This window comes from Calonectris borealis, chromosome W (assembly GCF_964195595.1).
Source record: "Calonectris borealis chromosome W, bCalBor7.hap1.2, whole genome shotgun sequence".
Lineage (NCBI taxonomy): Eukaryota > Metazoa > Chordata > Aves > Procellariiformes > Procellariidae > Calonectris > Calonectris borealis.
The window spans coordinates 54,329,886-54,352,649 of NC_134351.1; positions in this window are offsets into that span (position 1 = coordinate 54,329,886).

Here is a 22,764-nt window from a genome sequence, read left to right on the forward strand (position 1 = left end):
ACATCCTGAGGAAGTGAGACTGTCTGTAAAAGTTCAGCAAGTGCAGCATGAGCAATCGTAAGTGAATGTTTATACCCTGGTGGGAGTCTGTTAAAGGTATATTGTATCCCCTCCCAAGTAAAAGCAAATTTCTCTTTATCCTCCTCCTTCAAGGGAACCATAAAGAACATATCTCTGACATCTAGCACTGCCATCCATGGGTATGTGGCTGCTTGTAGTGTGGCTGTTAAAGTTGCAATATTGGGTACTGCAGCCGTTAGCGGGGCTGTGTTGGCATTTAGGCGCCGATAATCAATTGTCAGGTGCCATCTCCCATCCGGCTTTCAGACTGGTCAGATGGGTGAATTGTATGGGGAGTGGGTTCTGGAAATAATGTGCCATTTTTCCAAGTCTGCTATTACACCAGAAATTCCATTTCGTGCCGCAGCAGAAATCAGATACTGCGGTACATTGGTAATTTTTGAATCAGGGAGTGCAGGGGCTGCGTGGAGTACACACATTGTAGTCTCCCAATTTCTACTGGGGTTGGGGTTGGTACTTGAACTGAAGGACCACACACTGCTGTCTGGCAAGCACCAGTATCGTCCGGTCAAAACATCGAAACCCAAAATATTTTCATTGTACTTTTTAACCCCAAAGCGAGTAGATGACATGCACTTCTCTCCCGGAAGCCATAAATTAACTTTCGAGGTTTGGCAAATAACACTTGCTCTGTTTACCCCGGTGACTTTAACTCTTTGCTGTCCAGGTCATACACCCAGCTTCTTGGCATCCTGTTGTGTTAGTATTGAAATTTGTGCTCGCATATCTATTAGAAATTTCACCAGTTGTTGTCGAGGACCAACTGGAATCAAAATGTAAGGGCCTCCTTCATTTAGTGTCCTTAATACTACATAATCTACTGTGGCGGGTATCGGGTTATCACCGGATTTTCCCCGTGTGTGCATAGCTTGCATGCAGGCGGCTTTCGTGACAGCAGTGGAGTGCTCACTTAGGGAACAGATGGGAATTATGGAAGGTTCACCTTGTTCCAAGACATCTATTCCCCCAGCCCAATAAGCTACCCTACGGGTGATAGAATGGAACGACAAGGTGTTCATTCCTTGGGAGTCCTTGATTTGCATTCTCACCTGCCATCGTGCCCCTGTGTTCCTCTGGCCTTCTGCAGATGGGCCTTTGATGAGCTGATGGCACCAGTGATGGGCCTGGGAGTAACCCAGCAGGGTATTATTTAGGGACCCCCTTCTGCCATTTTCTCTCTGAGCTCCTTGGTGGGTGTCCAGATGAGCTTTATCACATAACCGAACACCACAGACACTGTGTCCAGAGAGCCAGCTAATGGGGAGACTGGCGTGAGTGAAATTGGTGAGACCCATTTGAGTGGATTTGGTGCCAGCTACTGGAGTCAGACCGATGGTGTAGGCACCCTGGGCCTGTGGTGTCAGCAACTGGAGAGAGTGGGGGTCTCAACTCCAGCCACTGGGACAGGACCGGTATGTATCTTGAAAACCAGCTACTGGGAGGGACCGGTGTGAGTGAGGCAAGTGAGGGGCTCAGCACCAGCAGCTGGAGTGGGACCGTGGGTCACAGCCTGTGTGCCTGGTGCCAGCTGCTGGTGGGGAGCAGGTGTCTATAACCTTTCCAAACCTGGTGTGCGTGGGGGTGTGCATGTATAATTTGCTAGCAAACTTCAAGCTGGACTAGCCAGTGAGTAAGAGGGTCTGAGTCCAGGCCAGGGTTTCAGGCAGGCAGAGGGTCCGATCTGGTATTCGGGGGGACCTGTGAGTGTGGAGTGCCTGTGAAAATAGTGTATGAGTGTGTGCCCCTGTTTGCTGGCAAGCACTGAGCTGGACTAGCTGGCGCTAGACCTGTGCAGTGGGTAAGACGGCTCAGGATCCAGGCAGGGATATTGGACAGACAGAGGGTCTGTGCTGGTACTCTAGGGATCCATGAATGCGTGTGTGTGCTTGTGAATCTGGAGAGTGTGGGGGTGTGTGCTTTCACTAGTGACCTTCAATTCTTACCAGCCCGAGGAGGAAGGGGACTTGGCTGTCTAAGGTTTTTTGCAAGACCTATATGTAGGTGCTGTTGAAGGGAATGCCTTGTCTGTGGCAGTCTTTGTAGCTGGCCATATCAGTGTGCGCACGCTTAATTTCTCTACTGGTTGAACCTGCAAGCGGGAAAGCAGCATCCGCGTCCCTCGGTGGATCCCTGCCACCGGGCTGGGCTCCAGTGGCCGGGCAGGAGTTGCAGTAGGCGGTCGTTGCTTGTAACATACCTTAACAGATGTTAAAGAAGTAAAAAGCAGAACATTTTATTGAGCTTACAGAGGATTTTCCTAGCAAGCAATGTTCATTTCCTTCTTGAATTTTTTTTCATATTGGTATCTGAGACAAGATATAAAATGTTGTAATATGATTGGAAGTAGGAAGTTGCAATAGAATATTTTTAAGGGCTCAATCTTGAAACTGTAACCATCAATAGTCCCAGTGAATTTGCCAACAACAACAATATTAACAAAGTAAGTACATATTTAGATCCCTATTGTTTTAATATTATTGATTCTATGATTAGATAAAGGTACACTGGAGACAATATGAGCTTATTATAATTGCAAGGTGTTGTGGTTTAACCCGGCAGGCAGCCAAACACCACACAGCCACTCACTCACACCCCCTTCCCAGTGGGATGGGGGAGAGAATCAGAAAAAAAAAGTAAAATCCGTGGATTGAGATAAAGACAGTTTAATAGAACAGAAAAGGAAGGGGAAAAAAAAAAATAATGGTAGAATATACAAAAAGAGTGATGTACAATGCAATTGCTCACCACCCGTCAACCGATACCCAGCCTGTCCCCAAGCACTGATCACTACTTCCTGGACCATGCCTCCTAGTTTATATACTGAGCATGACGTCATATGGTATGGAATACCACACTGGCTAGCAGGGCCAGCTATCCTGGCTATGCTCCCTCCCAGCTTCTTGTGCACCTGGCAGAGCATGGGAAGCTGAAAAGTCCTTGACTCTGTGTAAGCACTACTTAGCAACAACTAAAACATCAGTGTGTTATCAACATTCTTCTCATACTAAATCCAAAACACAGCACTATACCAGCAACTAGGAAGAAAATGAACTCTATCCCAGCCGAAACCAGGACAGTATCCACCCCTTATTCTATACCATTTACGTCATGCCTAGGTCTCACATTTTCCAATACATTCCAATTAATCACCACCACCTTTCTTGTCTTTTGATATATATACAGACAGATATCATTCCCTTAGTCTATAGGCCATCCCTCTAAAATGTCCGTTGAGTTCATTTAGTCCATGACTTTGGGCTCCATCTGTCATAACAGTCTTTCAGGGCAGGAGAGATGGTGTGTGGTGTTGGGCTGTTGCATCCTGAAGGCAGTTCTGGTTCAGTTATCACTGCACTCATCCGGTTCTATCATCGTTGCACTTTGCTCGGTTTCATCAGAGTTCATTCTTGATAAATCTGGGTGATTCTTCCTGCAATACCGTTGCTATGACATACAGTATCATATAGCAAATAACATCATAGAGTTCAGTTCATCACAGGCTATTTTCACCCAAAATCAAATCCCCTTGAGGTACACACCGGACTTCCCCATCCTTTCGCATCACCCACCAAGTGTACCCAGGTCCTTGAGCAAAAGCAATCCCACGGATGGGTTTTCCCTTGCCAGAGGCAGGAGTAACCCAGACTGTCTTCCCCAGCATATTTCTTATGTGCACGACAGGGACTTTATCCCCCTCTACAGTACGTAAGAGTTTTGATTGGGCAGGGCCAGCTCGAGTGACAGATCCCCTGGTGTTGACTAACTGGGTGGCCTTTGCTAAATGTGTATCCCAATGCTTGAATGTCCCACCACCCATTGCTCTCAGCGTAGTTTTTAGCAGCCCGTTGTATCGTTTGATTTTCCCGGAGGCTGGTGCATGGTAGGGGATGTGATAGACCCACTCAATGCCGTGCTCTTTGGCTCAGGTGTCTATGAGGGTGTTTCGGAAATGAGTCCCGTTGTCTGACTCAATTCTTTCTGGGGTGCCATGTCGCCACAGGACTTGCTTTTCAAGGCCCAGGATAGTGTTCCAGGCGGTGGCATGGGGCACGGGATATGTTTCCAGCCATCCGGTGGTTGCTTCCACCATGGTGAGCACATAGCGCTTGCCGTGGCGGGTTTGTGGGAGTGTGATACAATCAATCTGCCAGGCCTCCCCATATTTATATTTCAACCATCGTCCCCCATACCAAAGAGGCTTTACTCGCTTGGCTTGCTTGATTGCAGCGCATGTTTCACATTCATGGATAACCTGTGCAATAGCGTCCATGGTTAAGTCCACCCCTCGATCACGAGCCCATCTGTATGTTGCATCTCTTCCTTGATGGCCTGACGCGTGTCCTGGTTCCAGCTGGGACAGGGTTAACTTTCTTCCCAGTAGCTTGGGGGGGTGTGCTGTGTTTTGGGTTCGGTGTGAAAGGAGCGTTGATGGCCCATTGATGCTTTGACTGTTGCTGGGTGATGCTTGCACCGGGAGGGGGGAGCACAGCCGGGGTGGTGGACCCAGCTGGCCAATGGGGTATTCTATACCATGTGACATCATGCTCAGTATAAAAACCAGGTGTGGGGGGGGGCTCGCCCCCCGTTCGTGAAACGCGGTCGGCGGTCGGTGAGCAGTTGCGTTGTCCATTGCCTGCTTTGTGTATTCTGTTATTGTTGTTGTTCTCATTGTTATTATTACTGTTCTACTTAGTTTTATTTCAATTATTAAACTGTTTTTATCTCAACCCGGGAGCTTTCCTACCTGTGCCCTCCCAATTCTCTCCCCCATCCCACCGGGGGTGGGGGTGATCGAGCGGCTGCGTGGCGTTTATTTTTTGCTGGCTGGGGTTAAACCACGACAACGCGTCATGGGCCCACAGAGCTATAAATAATTCACCCTTATGTTGCCAGTCCAGATCCACCTGAGCCACTTCAATCTTAGCAGCCTGGTCCACCTGCTGGTTGTTTTGGTGTTCTTCAGTGGCCTGGCTCTTGGGTACGTGAGCATCTACATGACGTACTTTTACAGCCAGGTTCTCTACCCGGGCAGCAATATCTTGCCACAATGCGGCAGCCCAGATGGGTTTACCTCTGCGCTGCCAGTTGTTCTACTTCCACTGCTGCAACCACCCCCACAGGGGATGTCGTGGTTTAACCTGGCAGGCAGCCAAATACCACGCAGCCGCTCACTCACTCCCCCCACCCCCCCAGTGGGACGGGGAGAGAATCAGAAGGGTAAGAGTGAGAAAAACTCGTGGGTTGAGATAAAGACAGTTTAATAGAACAGAAAAGGGAAAATAATGATAATAAATAAAGATAGAATATACAAAATGAGTGATGCACAATGCAATTGCTCACCACCCGCGCTGACCGATAACCAAGTAGCGATTGGCACTTCCTGGATCAGGCCTACCATTCATATACTGAGCATGGCGTCACATGGTATGGAATACCCCATTGGCCAGCTGGGCTGGCTGTCCTGATTATGTTCCCTCCCATCTTGTGTACCTAGCTCAGTCAGTAGGCACGGGAGCTGTCCTTGGACTAGGAGGGCACTTAGCAACAACTGAAAACATCAGTGTGTTATCAACATTCTCCTCATACTAAATCCAAAACACAGCACTAGGAAGAAATTTAACCCTATCCCAGCCGAAACCGGGATAGGGCATTTGCCACCATCCATGAGCCAGTATAGAGATAAAGCACTGGCCATTTTTCACGTTCAGCAATGTTCAAGGCCAGCTGGATGGCTTTCATCTCTGCAAACTGGCTCGATTCCCCTTCTTCTTCAGCAGTTTCTGCGACTTGTCGTATAGGACTCCATACAGCAGCCTTCCACCTCTGATGCTTCCCCACAAGGCGACAGGACCCATCAGTGAACAGGGCATATGGTTTCTCATTTTCTGGTAGTTTGATATACAGTGGGGCCTCTTCAGCACGCGTCACCTCCTCCTCTGGGGATATTCCAAAATCTTTGCCTTCTGGCCAGTTCGTGATCACCTCCAAGATTCCTGGGCGACTGGGGTTTCCTATTCGGGCCCGTTTTGTGATCAGTGCGACCCACTTACTCCACGTAGCATCGGTTGCATGATGTGTAGAGGGGACCCTCCCTTTGAACACCCAGCCCAGCACCGGCAGTCGGGGTGCCAGGAGGAGCTGTGCTTCAGTACCAACCACTTCCGAAGCAGCTCGAACCCCTTCATATGCTGCCAATATCTCCTTCTCAGTTGGAGTGTAGCGGGCCTCGGATCCTCTGTATCCCCGACTCCAGAACCCTAAGGGTCGACCTCGAGTCTCCCCTGGTGCTTTCTGCCAGAGGCTCCAGGTAGGGCCATTCTTCCCGGCTGCGGTGTAGAGCACATTCTTTACATCTTGTCCTGCCCGGACTGGCCCAAGGGCTACTGCCTGAACTATCTCCCGTTTCATTTGTTCAAAGGCTTGTCGTTGCTCAGGGCCCCATTTGAAATCGTTCTTCTTCTGGGTCACGTGATAGAGGGGGCTTACGATCAGGCTGTAATCTGGGATATGCATTCTCCAAAAGCCCACAATGCCTAAGAAAGCTTGTGTTTCCTTTTTACTAGTTGGTGGGGACATGGCTGTTATTTTGTTGATCACATCCATTGGGATCTGATGACGTCCATCTTGTCATTTTATTCCTAAAAACTGGATCTCCTGTGCAGGTCCCTTGACCTTACTTTGTTTTATGGCAAAACCGGCCTTCAGAAGGATTTGGGCTATTTTCTTTTCCCTTTCTCAAAAACCTTGTCTGCTGTATTGCCCCACACGATGATGTCATCAATGTATTGCAGGTGTTCCGGAGCCTCACCCTGTTCCAGTGCGGTGTGGATCAGTCCATGGCAAATGGTAGGGCTGTGTTTCCACCCCTGGGGCAGTCGGTTCCAGGTGTACTGGACGCCCCTCCAAGTGAAAGCAAACTGTGGCCTGCACTCTGCCGCCAAAGGGATGGAGAAGAACGCCTTAGCGATGTCACTTGTGGCGTACCACTTGGCTGCCTTTGACTCTGGTTCATATTGAAGTATTCGCTACCCACTTCTGGTAAGTACAAATCAGATGTCCCTTTATTAAGATCAGAAGTGGAATCAGCCCTTCTACGCTGTCTGGGGAACTGCTCACTGGAAACTGGACCGTCGTGAGACAGGTTTTTCCTGAAAACTGGAGCAGCATTTTTCCTGGGAGAACCCCCTTGTGTCATTGTTTTTCCTTGCAACTCACGTACCCGTGCCTCTAGGATGAAGGTAGGTTTTTCCATCCCACTGCCTCATGTCCTCTCCGTGGTCACCCAGGTAAAACCACAGGGTGCCCCATGGTATGCACTTTCTATATCCTCTCTCCTGAGCAGAGGGACGCTGACTCCTAATGGCTGAGATACTGGTCTGTACAGGTGGAGAATAGGACCTATCCTCTTTGAGTTGCTGGACCTCCCGGGACAGTTTCTCCACAGCCGAGACAAGGGAGGAGGAGACAGTTTCTTCGTATTCCCGGAGTCTGCTAACCACGTCATCCACTGTTGGTGCTTCTTCCTCTTTCCAGCACAGTACTGCCAACGAACTGGCATACGACGCTTGTGCGCTCCGTACCAACTTCCGCCACATGGGTCGCGTGCACTGGACTTCATCTGGATCTTTGGGCGTTTGGTCGTTGTCCAGGTCACTATAAACCACCTCCAGCACGCCTAATTCCCTCAGGTACTGGATACCTCTCTCCATAATGGTCCATTTGCCTGGGCGATATATAACATCTTCCTTGAAAGGATACCTTTCCTTCACGCCTGACAGCAGTTGCCTCCAGAGGCTGAGGACCTGTTCCCCTTTTCCAATTGCTTTGTCAATGCCCCCTTCCCTGGAAAGGGATCCCAGCTGCTTGGCTTCCCTACCCTCGAATTCCAGGCTACTGGCCCCTTTATCCCAGCATCGGAGCAGCCAGGTGACAATGCACTCGCCTGGACAACGGCTGAAATCTTTCCACATATCTCGCAACTCACTCAGGGATAGGGATCGGGTGGTTTCCGTCTCGTTTATGAGTTCTTCCTCTTCTTCCTCCTCTCCTTTTGATGGCCCTGCTTTTCCATCATCCCTTTCTAAATGACCTGACTTTCGTCTCCAAGATTTCTTCTTCTGTACAGGGGTGACGGATACCAGCACAGGTTGGTTCTCTGGTTCAGCCGCAGTGACTGTTGCTGGGGTTTGGGTAGCTGCAGTGCCTGTCGCCGGGGTTGGAGTAACTGCCATGCCTGTCGCGGAGGTTGGAGTAGCCACCGTGTCTGTTGCTGGGGTTGATCTCTGGCTGGTATTCCTAAATAGTTTTTTAACCCTAAAGAAGACCTGAACCACATTCAGGGGACATAGCAATAGGAACATGCTGGTTTGAACATCCCAAGGATATTCAAAATTCTCAGGAATTGTGGTGGAGGGCTTCATGAGGAGGATAGAAGAAAAAGGAATTTCTGGAGATATGGAAGGGAAGATGAAGGAGTGGGGGAAAGTGCCCCCCCGACTCCCCCATAAATTGGATCTCCGAGGAGAAAAGGTAAAGAGTGTAATTATTAATAGTTTCTGAGAGGTGGCTCCCGAGGTACAGAGATGATGGCAATGCTGAGTACAGATACCAGATTAGACTCACGACCAATGATTTTATCATCTCATAAAACAGTGTTACACAGTGCAGCAAAATGATAACCTTGCCCCAGCTCCGAGCAGTGATAAACAGCACAACAGGGAACACATACTGCAAGTAAGGTATTACATAACCCAACATTGAGATCCAGCCCCACAACTTTGAGAGCCAATACATCAACATTGTGACCAGCGACTATTAAACCAATATAATGAATGCTTATAACCCATTTTGCCTTAACACGCTTTGGTCAGATCTGTCGTTATCTCAACCCTTCATGCCCCATGTTGGGTGCCAAAAAAGGACTGTCATGGTTTAACCCCAGCCAGCAACTAAGCACCACACAGCCGCTCGCTCACTCCCCCCCCGCCAGTGGGACGGGGAGAGAATTGGAAGGGTAAGAGTTAGAAAAACTCGTGGGTTGAGATAAAGACAGTTTAATAGAACAGAAAAGGAAGGGATAATACTGTTAATGTTAATCTTAATCAACATTAATCTTCAAAGTGTTATCATCCTGTGTATAGCCCTCACCCAGAACTGGGTTAAAAGACCAGTTAATAATAAACCAGAATGATGAAACTAGTGAGTGGGCGTTTGATTGGAGGAGATCAAGATGTATGTGTTTTAATTTTAAGAGCACTATGGTGATGGATGGTTTAGTTTGTTGTGGATTCTATGTTGTTCGCTTCTGTAATTTTAAACAATGAAGACTTGTTGCTTAGAAGTTAGGTAACTAACAGGTGTGTGTTTTAGAAGTAGTGATAATTAATTTTAGCTATGGAAACTATAAACAGACGTGGTCCAAGCATGGCTCAGGGACAAATTGCGACCCTATAAGGTAAAGAGGAAATAAGTTCATGAAGAGTTCACTACCCGGCCGACCACCAGAGACCACCCGAGACCCCCAAGAAGACCCTAAAGGCTTTAGTGCGCATGTGTTTAAGATGATGTAATATTATAATTAGTTCTCGGAAATGTAATGAATATGTAACAAGGAAATTTAAAATATGTATGAGAAGCATGGATATAAACAGAAAGGTGACTAGACCAGGTGTGCTTGATTTGTGGCAAGTCCACCGAGCACCCAGGCCTGAATAAAACAATATCTCTCCTGAGCATGTGGAATTGGCTACTTGCACGCTGGGCACGAATCCGCTTTTCGGACAACAATACTACTACTACTACTACTATGATGATAGAATATACAAAATGAGTGATGCACAATGCAATTGCTCACCACCCACAGACTGATGCCCATCCCATCCCCAAGCAGCGATCGCCCCTCCCTGAGCGACCCCCAGTTTATGTACTGAGCATGACGTCATATGGTATAGAATACCCCCGTTGGTCAGTTGGGTCAGCTGTCCTGGCTGTGCCCCCTCCCAGCTTCTTGTGCACCTGGCAGAGCATGGGAAGCTGAAAAGTCCTTGACTAACGTAAACACTACTTAGCAACAACTAAAACATCAGTGTGTTATCAACATTCTTCTCATACTAAATCCAAAACACAGCACTATACCAGCTACTAGGAAGAAAATTAACTCTATCCCAGCCGCAACCAGGACAGTCAGGTATGTCTTCTATGACTTAATTATAATGTCACAAACCTTTTAAATGGTATTGGGATAAGATTGTTAGAAAGAAGAAAGCGTCTCCATTAAGGAGTGTCATGGTTTAACCCCAGCCAGCAAATAAACCCCACGCAGCCGCTCGATCACCCCCCCCTCCGGTGGGATGGGGGAGAGAATCGGGAGGGCACAAGTAGGAAAGCTCCCGGGTTGAGATAAAAACAGTTTAATAATTGAAATAAAACTAAGTAGAACAGTAAGAATAACAATGAGAACAATAACAGAATACACAAAGCAGGCAATGGACAACGCAACTGCTCACCGACCGCCGACCGCGTTTCACGAACGGGGGGCGAGCCCCCCCCCACACCTGGTTTTTATACTGAGCATGATGTCACATGGTATAGAATACCCCATTGGCCAGCTGGGTCCACCACCCCGGCTGTGCTCCCCCCTCCCGGTGCAAGCATCACCCAGCAACAGTCAAAGCATCAATGGGCCATCAACGCTCCTTTCACACTAAACCCAAAACACAGCACACCCCCAAGCTACTGGGAAGAAAGTTAACCCTGTCCCAGCCGGAACCAGGACAGGAGACATGCCAAGAAAGAGAATATAAAAAGTCATAGGGTCATGAGATGGGATATAATTAATATTCTTCAAAGTTTGTATCCATGAACTATATCAACAAATGCCAGTCAATGACAGTATCGCATGGAAACTGCAGGTGATCCTTTTGATCGCAGCATTATATACTTCTTGAAGATGTATGCAGGATAAGTTCATACAAATCTGAGCTTGTTTAGTTTTCTATTTAGCTTCATTTTGCTCTGTTTAGTTTTACCCTCATTGGGGAATGCCTGCATTGTTTGTCATTTACATTTATGATGCTAACAAACATATTTTAGCATACAATGATTTTTCATCCATTTCATTGTTACCAGGCTCTGATCCTGCTGTGAGCCTGCTGGGGGAATTCAATCACCCTGACGTCTGCTGGAAAGGCAGCACAGCAAACTGTAAGCAGTCCAGGAGACTCTTGGAGTTCATTGAGGATAATTTCTTAATCCAGGTGATAGACAGCCTGAACAGAGAAGAAGCATTACTGGACCTGTTGCTTACCAACACAGATGAACTAATTGGAGAGGTCAAGATTGGTGGCAGCCTGGGCTGCAGTGATTATGCCCTGGAATTCACAATCTTGAGGGATATGGGCCAGGTGATGAGTAAAGTCAGGACCCTGAATTTTAGGACAGCAAACTTTCAGTTGTTTAAGGAATTAGTGGATGGGACCCCCTGGGAAACTGCCCTCAGGGATAAAGGAGCAGAAGGGAGCTGGCAGCACCTTAAGGACATTTTTCTTAGAGCTCAAGAGCTCTCGATTCCCATGTGTAAGAAATCAGGCAAGGAAGGCAGGAGACCAGCATGGCTGAGCAAGGACCTCCTGGTCAAACTAAAGTGTAAGAAGGAAATGCACAGGCAGTGGAAGCAGGGAAATGTATCCTGGGAAGAATATAGGGATGCTGCCTGGGTGTGTAGGGATGGGATCAGGAAAGCTAAGGCACAGCTGGAGCTGAATTTGGCAAGGGATGCAAAAAATAATAATAAGGGCTTCTACAGGTAAGTTGCTCAGAAAAGAAAGATTAAAGAAAATATACCCACCCCCCCACCCCCACCCCCCCGATAAATAACACAGGAGAACTAGTGACAACCAACATGGAGAAGGCTGAGGTACTCAACAACTTTTTTGTCTCAGTTTTCACTGGCAATCTCTCTTCCCACATCTCTCAAGTCCCTGAACCTCAAGGCAGGGACTGGGGGAATGAAGTCCCTCCCATCGTAGAAGAAGATCAGATTCGAGACCACCTGAGGAACCTGAACATATACAAGTCCATGGGACCCGATGAGATCCATCCACGGGTCCTGAGGGAATTGGCTGATGTAGTTGCCAAGCCACTCCCCATCATATTTGAAAAGTCGTGGCAGTCAGGCCAAGTCCCCAGTGACTGGAAAAAGGGAAACATCACACCCATTTTTAAAAAGTCTAAAAAGGAGGACCCTGGCAACTACTGACCAGTCAGCCTCACCTCCATGCCTGGTAAGCTCATGGAACAGATCCTCCTGGAAGTTCTGTCAAAGCATATGGAAGTCAGGGAGGTGATTAGAGACAGCCAGCATGGCTTCACCAAGGGCAAATTGTGCCTGACTGATCTAGTAGCCTTCTACGACGGAGGGACTGCATCAGTGGACAAGGGAAGAGCTACGGATGTCCTCTGCCTGGACTTCTGTAAGGCTTTTGATACAGTCCCCCACAATATTCTTGCCACTAAACTGGAGAGATATAGGTTTGATGGATGGACTGTTAGATGGATAAGGAACTGGCTGGATGGCCATGTCCAAAGATTTACAGTCAAATGCTCAATGTCCACGTGGAAACCAGTAACAAGTTGTGTCCCTCAAGGGTCTGTACCGGGACCAATACTATTTAATATCTTCATCAGTGACATAGACAGTAAGATTGAATGCACCCTCAGACCCTCAAGATCATCGAGTCCAACCGTTAACCTAACACTGCCAAGTCCACCATGTCCCTAAGCGTCATGCTGAGTGGTGCGGTTGATATGCTTGAGGGAAGGGATGCCATCCAGAGGGACCTTGTCAGGCTAGAGAGGTGGGCCCGTGTGAACCTCATGAAGTTCCACAAGGCCAAGTGCAAGGTCCTGCACCTGCGTCGGGGCAATCCCCAGTATCAATACAGGCCGGGGGATGAAGGCATTGAGAGCCGAGAAAGACTTGGGGATATACTGGTCGATGAAAAATTGGACATGAGCCGGCAATGTGTGCTCACAGCCCAGAAAGCCAGTCGCATCCTGGGCTGCATAAAAAGAAGCACGGCCAGCAGGTTGAGGGAGGTGATTGTCCCCCTCTACTCCGCTCTCGTGAGACCCCACCTGGAGTACTGCATCCAGCTCTGGGGCTCATAGCACAAGAAACAAATGGACCTGTTAGAGCGGGTCCAGAGGAGGGCCACGAAAATCGTCAGAGGGCTGGAACGCCTCTCCTATGAAGAAAGGCTGAGAGAGTTGGGGTTGTTCAGCCTGGAGAAGAGAAGGCTCTGGGGAGACCTTATTGCAGCCTTTCAGTACTTAAAGGGGGCCTACAAGAAAGATGGAGAAAGACTTTTTACTAGAGCCTGCAGTGACAGGACAAGAGGCAAAGGTTTTAAACTGAAAGAGGGTGGGTTTGGATTGGACATAAGGAAGAAATTTTTTACGATGAGGATGGTGAGACACTGGAACTGGTTTCTCGGAGAAGCTGTGGATACCTCATCATTGGAAGTATTCAAGGTCAGGTTGGACGGGGCTTTGAGCAACCTGATCTACTGAAAGATGTCCCTGCCCATGGCAGTGAGTTGGACTAGATGATCTTCAAAGGTCCCTTCCAACCCAAACATTCTATGATTCCATGATTCATTTTGTTTGGAAGTTGGAGCCTTCTGATCATGCAAAGTTACTACTCCATTTTAAAATAACTTTTAATCAGTTTCAGCTATGGCTGAAATTTTATATTTATTTAAAATGTTATCAGTAAGGAGTCAGAAAAAAATATTTGAAATCCAATTAAAACATACATTCTTAAAATACAATGGGCATAGGCAGAAACAAGGGAAGTTCTGACTAGATATCAGGAAAAACTTTTTTCATCCTGCAGAGAGTCAAATATTGGAGTTGGTTGCCTGGAGAGGTTTTGCAGTCTCCAGCCTTTGAGGTTTTCAAGACCTGACTGGAAAAATTCCTGAGCCTGGTCTGATCTCATAGTTGGCCCTGCTTTGGGCAGGAGGTTGGACTAGACACCTCCTGAGGTCCCTTCCAGCCTGTATTATCTTATGAGGCTATGAATAATTTTGGTTATCTATCCGAAATGGTTGTCAACAGTGTAAATGTCAGCACTCAGAGCGATAGGTATGTATTACAGTTCTGAACAACTACCAGAATAGTGAGACATATTAAGGCTTTTGTCACAAATAGAGCTCATTTCTTCTGTACAGTTATATTATGCAATTAAAACATACTTCCTCAAAAAGGATCCAATTTTCAATCGTATATTAAATCAATGCATCTGTCTTACCAAAACCTGCCATATAACCACAAAACCAGCTTCATAACCTTTGCATTATCTGCATCTTCATATTTTTGCTGATCTTACATTAAGATATTTTTATTATAAGGTTACAATAGCTACTCTCCAGATAAGGTAAGAATTTGTTTTTTAATATAAACATGATTTTAAGTATTTTCTCTCCTTTGGGCTTTTTAGGTTCTGTAAAATAAGACAATTCTCCCTAAAATTTTGCATCCTTTATCATCTCCAGAGATACTTTTAAAGGAAATTTTAGTAAAATACAGGATACTGAATTCCACTATTTTGAAAACACACTTTAAATTCTTTTTTTTTTTTTAACTCAACATTTCTCTGGAATCTTTGCTTTGATTTTTGTTGTGTTGGCCTCATTAAGGAGAAGTGCACTTTAGTATTTTAGGAAGATTGCAGAAGGATTAAAATATATATATAGACTTATTTCTTTGTGTACTTTTATGCTTTTTATTTCTTTGGTTTTATAAAAGGGGGATTTATCCAAGACTAAGTGACCCTCTCACAAGTAAAGTGGCCCTCTAAAGAGCAACATTTAAATTAGCAATATTATCAGCATTTATACGTATTATGTATAAATGTTTTGTTTATGAATAAACAAATATTATCACACTTGCAATGTCAAGTACTCAAAAGTTACAAAATACAGAATTAAGATTTAATTTGTCCCCCTTATGCATAGGCATTCTGATATAGTAATTAGTGACTGAACTGTACAGTGTTTGCCCACCTTTTGGGGGCACAGAATAGATGGTGTTCCTTTAATAAGCAACTATATATTTTTTATGGTTTTCCTCATTCTCCAATATGCTGTTGCAGGCCTTACTTACTGTACTGTATTTAAACCCGGTTTGGAAGACAAAATTATTAATTGCTTTTTGGGGCCACTCATAATGAAAACATGGAGCTTCATCAGAGGAATCTTCATAGTTCCTAGGTGAGATGAGACAGTACTCCTTATGACCGTATGCTGTTTTATAGAATAGAACTGAGGTGTACAGAGGGAAATCAGAAATATCTGTTAATTTGGTATGCCTAGGACTTCATTTCTTCACAGAACTTACATGTTCCAAAACAGTCCCCACTGATTTCATTTGCTACCATGACCTCCCTTCCTCCCATCTTTCCTTCTTACAAGCTCTGATTCATCTATAAGCAGATCCACCATGGGCACTGATGTGGGAAGAGTGCCTGTGAAAAAGACTACATGTTCATGTAACTCCATTATATAAGAGGATGTATATGTTTCTAAATTGGACATGGATACCTGACCTGGAAAATTTCAGCCAGAAGATTGGCAAAGTTATTACCAACTGAATACACTCATTTTAGCAGGAAATGTTAGTCTCAATAACAGGAAGGTACTATCAATCCCACTTACAATAAACTTCTAATAACATAAATATTGATGAAATAAACAGTCTAGTATTCACTTCAGGATTACCAGAATACATGAACCAAATGTATGGGAATGGGCCTGGATTAGGGGAAAATATGGAAGAGACAGAATACATCAGAATATAAAGCTCTGAGAGCAGAGACTCAAAGAGATGCATATAAGCATAGACCAGGGATAGGACACCAGGGGCACAGAGTTCTCACAGATTATGGATTTTGCAATCACAGGCAGGGGTTGACTTGAAACCCACTTCAAGGAAACAAAGATGAAGATGTTAGGTAAACTAGAGGGAACCATCTAGTCAGTCTACAGACTTAATTGCACCAGCTCCTTGGCAGTTCAAGCACCAGAGCCTTGTGATAAGACCAAGAGGAGGACTGTGGTAGGACCTGGGGTGGTGGGTAACCTGAACCCCTGATCTGGAGGGAGCAATCCAGCTGTCACTTCAGAGAACATCTCCAAGCCATCTAAGGACTCAGTTGCATGTTCAGCCCAAGCAAGCTCCAGCCCAAAAGCTCTTTGGGAGCTATTTTGTCATCCCTGACCTCTCTGAATCACTTATAGAATGTCTCCACTTGACCTTCTGAGGAATGTGTCCTGTAGCCCACAAATGCATGAAGACTTTAGTAGGTGGGTCTAAAATCAGTTGTTGTTCTGGTACTCGCTCTATCATTGCTCTTCCACAAACCCTCAACAAAAGTCAGAGTTAGCTGAGTATGGGTGACTTCTGGGTCCCATGGGAATCCCTTTCTAATTACTGTCCTAGATGCACAAAAAACAGCTTCCTAACATCTCATCAAAAGTATTTTAGCTTCTAGGAAAACCAGCAGCAGCTCTAACCCCTTTTAAAAAAAGTCTTAAAGGAACTGGTTTACTCTTTTTTTTTTCTCCCTTTCTTAAAGAAAAACAATAAGTTGCCCAAACATTCTCTTTCTCCAAATTCCTCACACAACCTGTTTTAAAAAATAGCAGCATTAGCTCTGTTTTGGTTTCACTTCTTCCTACTCAGTTTTCAGAAATGAATCTGTGATTATTGCAGCCAGCTCAGCTAATTTTTTTATAGGAAAAATTTACACTGTACAACTGAGTTTCTCCTTCTCGAACACTGGCTATATAGTCTTTCATGCTCGTGTTATTCTCACCCAGTTTACACCACATATATTTTTAGAATACTTGCATAGATCTATGCAAGTCTGATGATGATACAGCCATCATACTCCACCATATTCCAGCCAAAAATACTATTATCTAGAGATACCTGTATAACAATAACAGTAACCATTTTCTCCCCCAAAAGAAAACATGAAGCCCACTGTCGTGGTTTAATCTGGCAGGCAGCCAAATACCACGCAGCCGCTCACTCACTCCCCCCGCCTGCCCAGTGGGACGGGGAGAGAATCGGAAGGGTAAGAGTGAGAAAAACTCGTGGGTTGAGATAAAGACAGTTTAATAGAACAGAAAAGGGAAAATAATAATAAATAATGATAGAATATACAAAATGAGTGATGAACAATGCAATTGCTCACCACCCGCACTGACCGATAACCAAGTAGCGATCGCTACTTCCTGGATCACGCCTACCGTTCATATACTGAGCATGACGTCACATGGTATGGAATACCCCATTAGCCAGCTGGGCTGGCTGTCCTGATTATGTTCCCTCCCATCTTGTGTACCTAGCTCAGTCAGTAGGCATGGGAGCTGTCCTTGGACTAGGAGGGCACTTAGCAACAACTGAAAACATCAGTGTGTTATCAACATTCTCCTCGTACTAAATCCAAAACACAGCACTAGGAAGAAATTTAACCCTATCCCAGCCAAAACCAGGACACCCACAGTAAACAAAACAGTCCACACATTAAAGTGGTAACACAGATTAGTTAAAAATACAAGCATGCTAGTCTGCAATAATTACATAATTGTATAATCGACACATTTCCTAGTACCAAGCAGATTGATCAGTGGGATTCTGTTCATAAAAAAAAAATTCCTTTACTACAATAACTAATCCCAGCAGGAGTGCACGTACAAGCTGATGTACATCAATATATTTTGGAGTTTTATTTCTTTTTCAATCTTTGCTATGTCTAACAAATGGTATAGAGAATAAACAGGATACATCTTTTTACTACCATAGAACAAAACAGTAGGTTAAAGTGAAGGTTGAGTGGGATGGCAGCCAATGACGAATGCTTGCAAGACTATGGGGAACAGGTTAGATCTCATGATACTTTTGAAAACAATATCTGGACATTGTAAACTGTCGATACATCTTTGTAACTAAAACATAGAGCCAGTGCTCTTCGATGTTTTTATAAATGATCTGGACACAGGAATCGAATGTACATTAAGTAAGTTTGCTGATGATACTAAACTAGGAGGAGTGATGGACTCCCTCAAGGGTAGAGAGGCCTTACAGAGAGATCTGGATAGACTAGAGAGCTGGGCAATCACCAACCGTATGAAATTTAACAAGAGCAAGTGCCGGATTCTCCACCTGGGACGGGGTAATCCTGGCTATACGTACAAATTGGGGGACGAGAGGCTGGAGAGCAGCCCCGCGGAAAGAGATCTGGGGGTTTGGGTTGATGGCGAGTTGAATATGAGTCAGCAGTGTGCCCTGGCAGCCAAAAGGGCCAACCGTGTCCTGGGTTGCTTAGAGAAGAGAAGTCTGAGGGGTGACCTCATCGCAGTCTACAACTTCCTCAAGAGGGGCAGCAGAGGGGGAGGTACTGATCTCCTCTCTCTGGTGACCAGCAACAGGACATGAGGAAATGGAATGAAGCTGCGTCAGGGGAAGTTCAGATTGGACATTAGGAAAAGGTTCTTCACTGAGAGGGTGGTCAGTCACTGGAACAGGCTCCCCAGGGAAGTGGTCATGGCACCAAGCCTGTCAGAGTTCAAGGAGCATCTGGATGACACTCTTAGTCATATGGTTTAGTGTTAGGTAGTCCTGCGAGGAGCAGGGAGTTGGACTCGATGATCCTTATGGGTCCCTGCCAACTTGAGATATTCTATAATTCTATGATAATACTAAATTTGCTTTTTAGCTGAGATCCATATCCTTTTATTATCAAACTCGGCTCTTTGATGACAGATTTTATCATTATCAGTCAAAACACTTTTAATTTTAGGTCACATTTATTATCCAATCTGAGAGCATCACAGTGCTCCTTCAAAAAACATACGGGCAAAAAGCTGAGATCATTTTGCAAGTGACATGCTGTTTATCCTTGGTGTATTACCGTGTAACTCCAGCTAAAGTTGTGGGAGTTGCATTAGCACACACAGGTATATGAAAACTGTCATTTTGCGCTACTCTAAAATAACCTTTTCCAGACTGCTCCATGTTCGCTCCTCAACTAAAGAATGGTTCCTATTATACTACCTTGCTATAGATTAGCATGGTATGGTATTACCACACATCGTGTAGATCGTGACCCTTTTCTTGGCAGGGGAGAAACTTGCTCAGGATCAATATAACAGTTCTCAGGCATACAGTATATCTGAGGAACAAAGGTGCAGTAAGGCAGTAAGGCTCTGAAATCACACGGCATTTGGATCAAGATTTGGGCTCTAATGACTGATCAGAGGAACCAAGCACTTCTAGAATATTACCCTAACTCAATAGTAGTCAAGCAAGGATTCAGAATAAAATTTTCTGACATGTTACATATTGAAATGTTTTTAAAAGTCAGAACAATTACTTGACAGGACTTGCATCTTGGTAGTTCTGATATTTACCTCTTTTCTGTCTTTTGTTAGATTTATTTTATTGTAAACAAAAATTAAGTTTAATACTACTGTTAACTTGTAGAGCTAAAAGAAATGCAAGCAGATAAAGTGCATAAAGAAAGAACAGGACAAGCTGGATCTTGGTTAGTTTTATGCATCATCATGAATATAGTAGTAAGATTCTGTCCAGACAATAATAATAATGAGGTAGTGAGCAAAAAGGTCTATCTTACAGAAGGACTTTCAGATACAGGACTGTGCTGGCACTGTTAGCAGCCTTTACATAGTAGATTAGACCTGTATCATTAGTGGGATATAAATACAGAATTCACTTTTTACTGAGTTCATTTGCTGGCTGCATTCACATTTAAAAGAGCCACTGAAATGTTAAATCCACACTTCAGATGTTTATTTTTTTCTTCTTGTATATATTCATTAAGCAAGCCACATGCTAAATGGGCATTTGGTGCATTATTTACATAATTTCCTAATATACAGTGAGCCAAAACATTTTGTAAGTTCTACTATAAGAAGGAAAGATTTAAAATTCTGTCCACAGGGGTAACTTGTAAATACTCTGCCATGACTCATGACTAGAAGATTGGTAGCCGCTATACCAATGAATAAACTGCTGCCCTAACCTATGGTACTTCCAAATATAAGTTATCAAATTTTCTTCAGCATTTATTCCTTCTAGGCTAAGAAATTTCTTTATCAGTTAGACAACATAATGCATTTTTTTTTCAAAAAAGTATACTTTGAGTATTTATTATAAATTAATCCATTTATAACTGTTTATCCAGTTCTTAAAAAAATGCTAGTTTTTACCACCTTCATTGTCCGATGTAAGCATTATACACGTTTTAGCTAAACATAAAAATAGCATACCCTCTACTTATCATACTTTCATTAGCACTACTGCTAAATATGCAAAAATACAATACACTTTATAGAACAACAGCAGATTCCAAGTTCAATCAAAGTATTCTCAGTTTAAAACTGGCATCAACACTAACATAAAGTTACTCTTACACAGAACATTACAAAGATGGTTATCAACTGAAGTGAAGAAGAAAAACAAAAAGTTAGCAAGAAAAAATTAGAAAAACATGAATTTCATCTGCATGTGATGAAAATTTCATCTGCATGTGAACGGTTTGGGTTTTTTTTCAATTGTTTACTCTTCTTCTCTTTTATTGTTATTATTTATGTTTATTTATATTACCATAATATTTTTAGAAAACTGATCCTGTACCAATGAGATCTCTGGGAGTTCTGTCATTGTCTTCAGTGGAAACAGCAGCAAGGCCCTGCAAAAATGCCTTATGTTTACAGATTTTGATCATGACTATTCTGCCCAGATATTATATTATCCTTTTAATTAATGGTAAATATTGCATTTTGATTAAAAACATACACAAGATGCATTTACAGTTCTAAGGCAGTTAAAACACAAATATTTTTGTGCAAAATATGGAACATATTATAGCTCAGATTAGATTCAGAAGTATCCTAAAACTAATTTCAGAAATTTTGGACACTACCTAGTTACCACCAGATAACATGCAAGGAAAGTATCTTTTAAAACAGTTGATTATTTACAATCAAATAAATTCTGATTTTTTGCTTCGACTGTATTGAGTTAGGACTTTAGAATTTGGCCTTCACAGAATATACAGCAGTTGCATTCTAACTTATATAGACTGAAATATTTTGTTCCAGATACATTCATTTTATCTGTGTATAAAATCTGTACACCAACTGTCTATGGACTATGACTGTATTGCACGAACTCTTTCTGTTTATTTCAGCTGTATCTACTGCCCCATCATATTTTTTTTTGTACAGAACAATGCTGCACTATATTTGTGTATTTACTCTAATGCAATAATACATTCTCTATACCTGCCTTATTATTAAATATGCATTAAAAAACCCTGGAGGACATAGATAAATATTCACTATATTTCGATGTTTGTTATATGAGGAGATAAAAAGTTACATCATGAGAATAATAAACATTGAATTGAATATCAATGTATATTATTATTCCAGAGATTATTTCAACATTTAAACAGTATTTTTAGAAGAAATACTAAATAAATGAAAAATGAAAAGTTGTGCACTTACATGCTAACTTGAGAAAAACAATAAAAACATGATTATTGTATTCTGGTCAACCTTCCATGAATTGTCTCTCAGTTGGAGCTGATGACCAGTTTAAAAGTTCTTGCTATGAAGACTGTTCTGAATGGAGATATTTTATAAACACAGTTCAATAGAGTGAGGTTAGACTGTAATTTGAATATACAAACTAAGAGTACGGGAGGTGAACGTATTAGGTTTGCGTGGCAAGGTTTTGGTAGAAGGGGGGCTACAGGGGTGGCTTCTGTGAGAAGCTGCTAGAAGCTTCCCCTATGTCCAAGAGAGCCAATGCCAGCTGGCTCCAAGACGGACCCGTGGCTGGCCAAGGCTGAGCCAATCAGCGATGGTGGTAGGGCCTCTGGGATAACATGTTTAAGAAGGGGGAAAAAAACTGCACAACTGCAGCCAAAGAGAGGACTGAGAAGATGTGAGAGAAACAACTCTGCAGACACCGAGGTCAGGGAAGAAGGAGGGGGAGGAGGTGCTCCAGGCGCCAGAGCAGAAATTCCCCTGCAGCCCGTGGTGAAGACCATGGTGAGGCAGGCTGTCCCCCTGCAGCCCATGGAGGTCCATGGTGGAGCAGATATCCTCCTGCAGCCCGTGGAGGACCCCACACCAGAGCAGGTGGATGTGCCCAAAGGAGGCTGTGACCCCGTGGAGAGCCCACGCTGGAGCAGGCTCCTGGCAGGACCTGTGACCCCGTGGAGAGAGAGGAGCCCACGCCAGAGCAGGTTTGCTGGCAGGACTTGTGACCCCATGGGGGACCCACACTGGAGCAGTCCATTCCTGAAGGACTGCACCCCGTGGAAGGGATCCACACTGGAGCAGTTCGTGAAGAACTGCAGCCCGTGGGAAGGACCCACGTTGGAGAAGTTCATGGAGGACTGTCTCCCGTGGGAGGGACCCCACGCTGGAGCAGGGGAAGAGTGTGAGGAGTCCTCCCCCCTGAGGAGGAAGGAGCGGCAGAAACAACATGTGATGAACTGACCGCAACCCCCATTCCCCGTCCCCCTGTGCTGCTCGGGGGGAGGAGGTAGAGAATTTGGGAGTGAAGTTAAGCCCGAGAAGG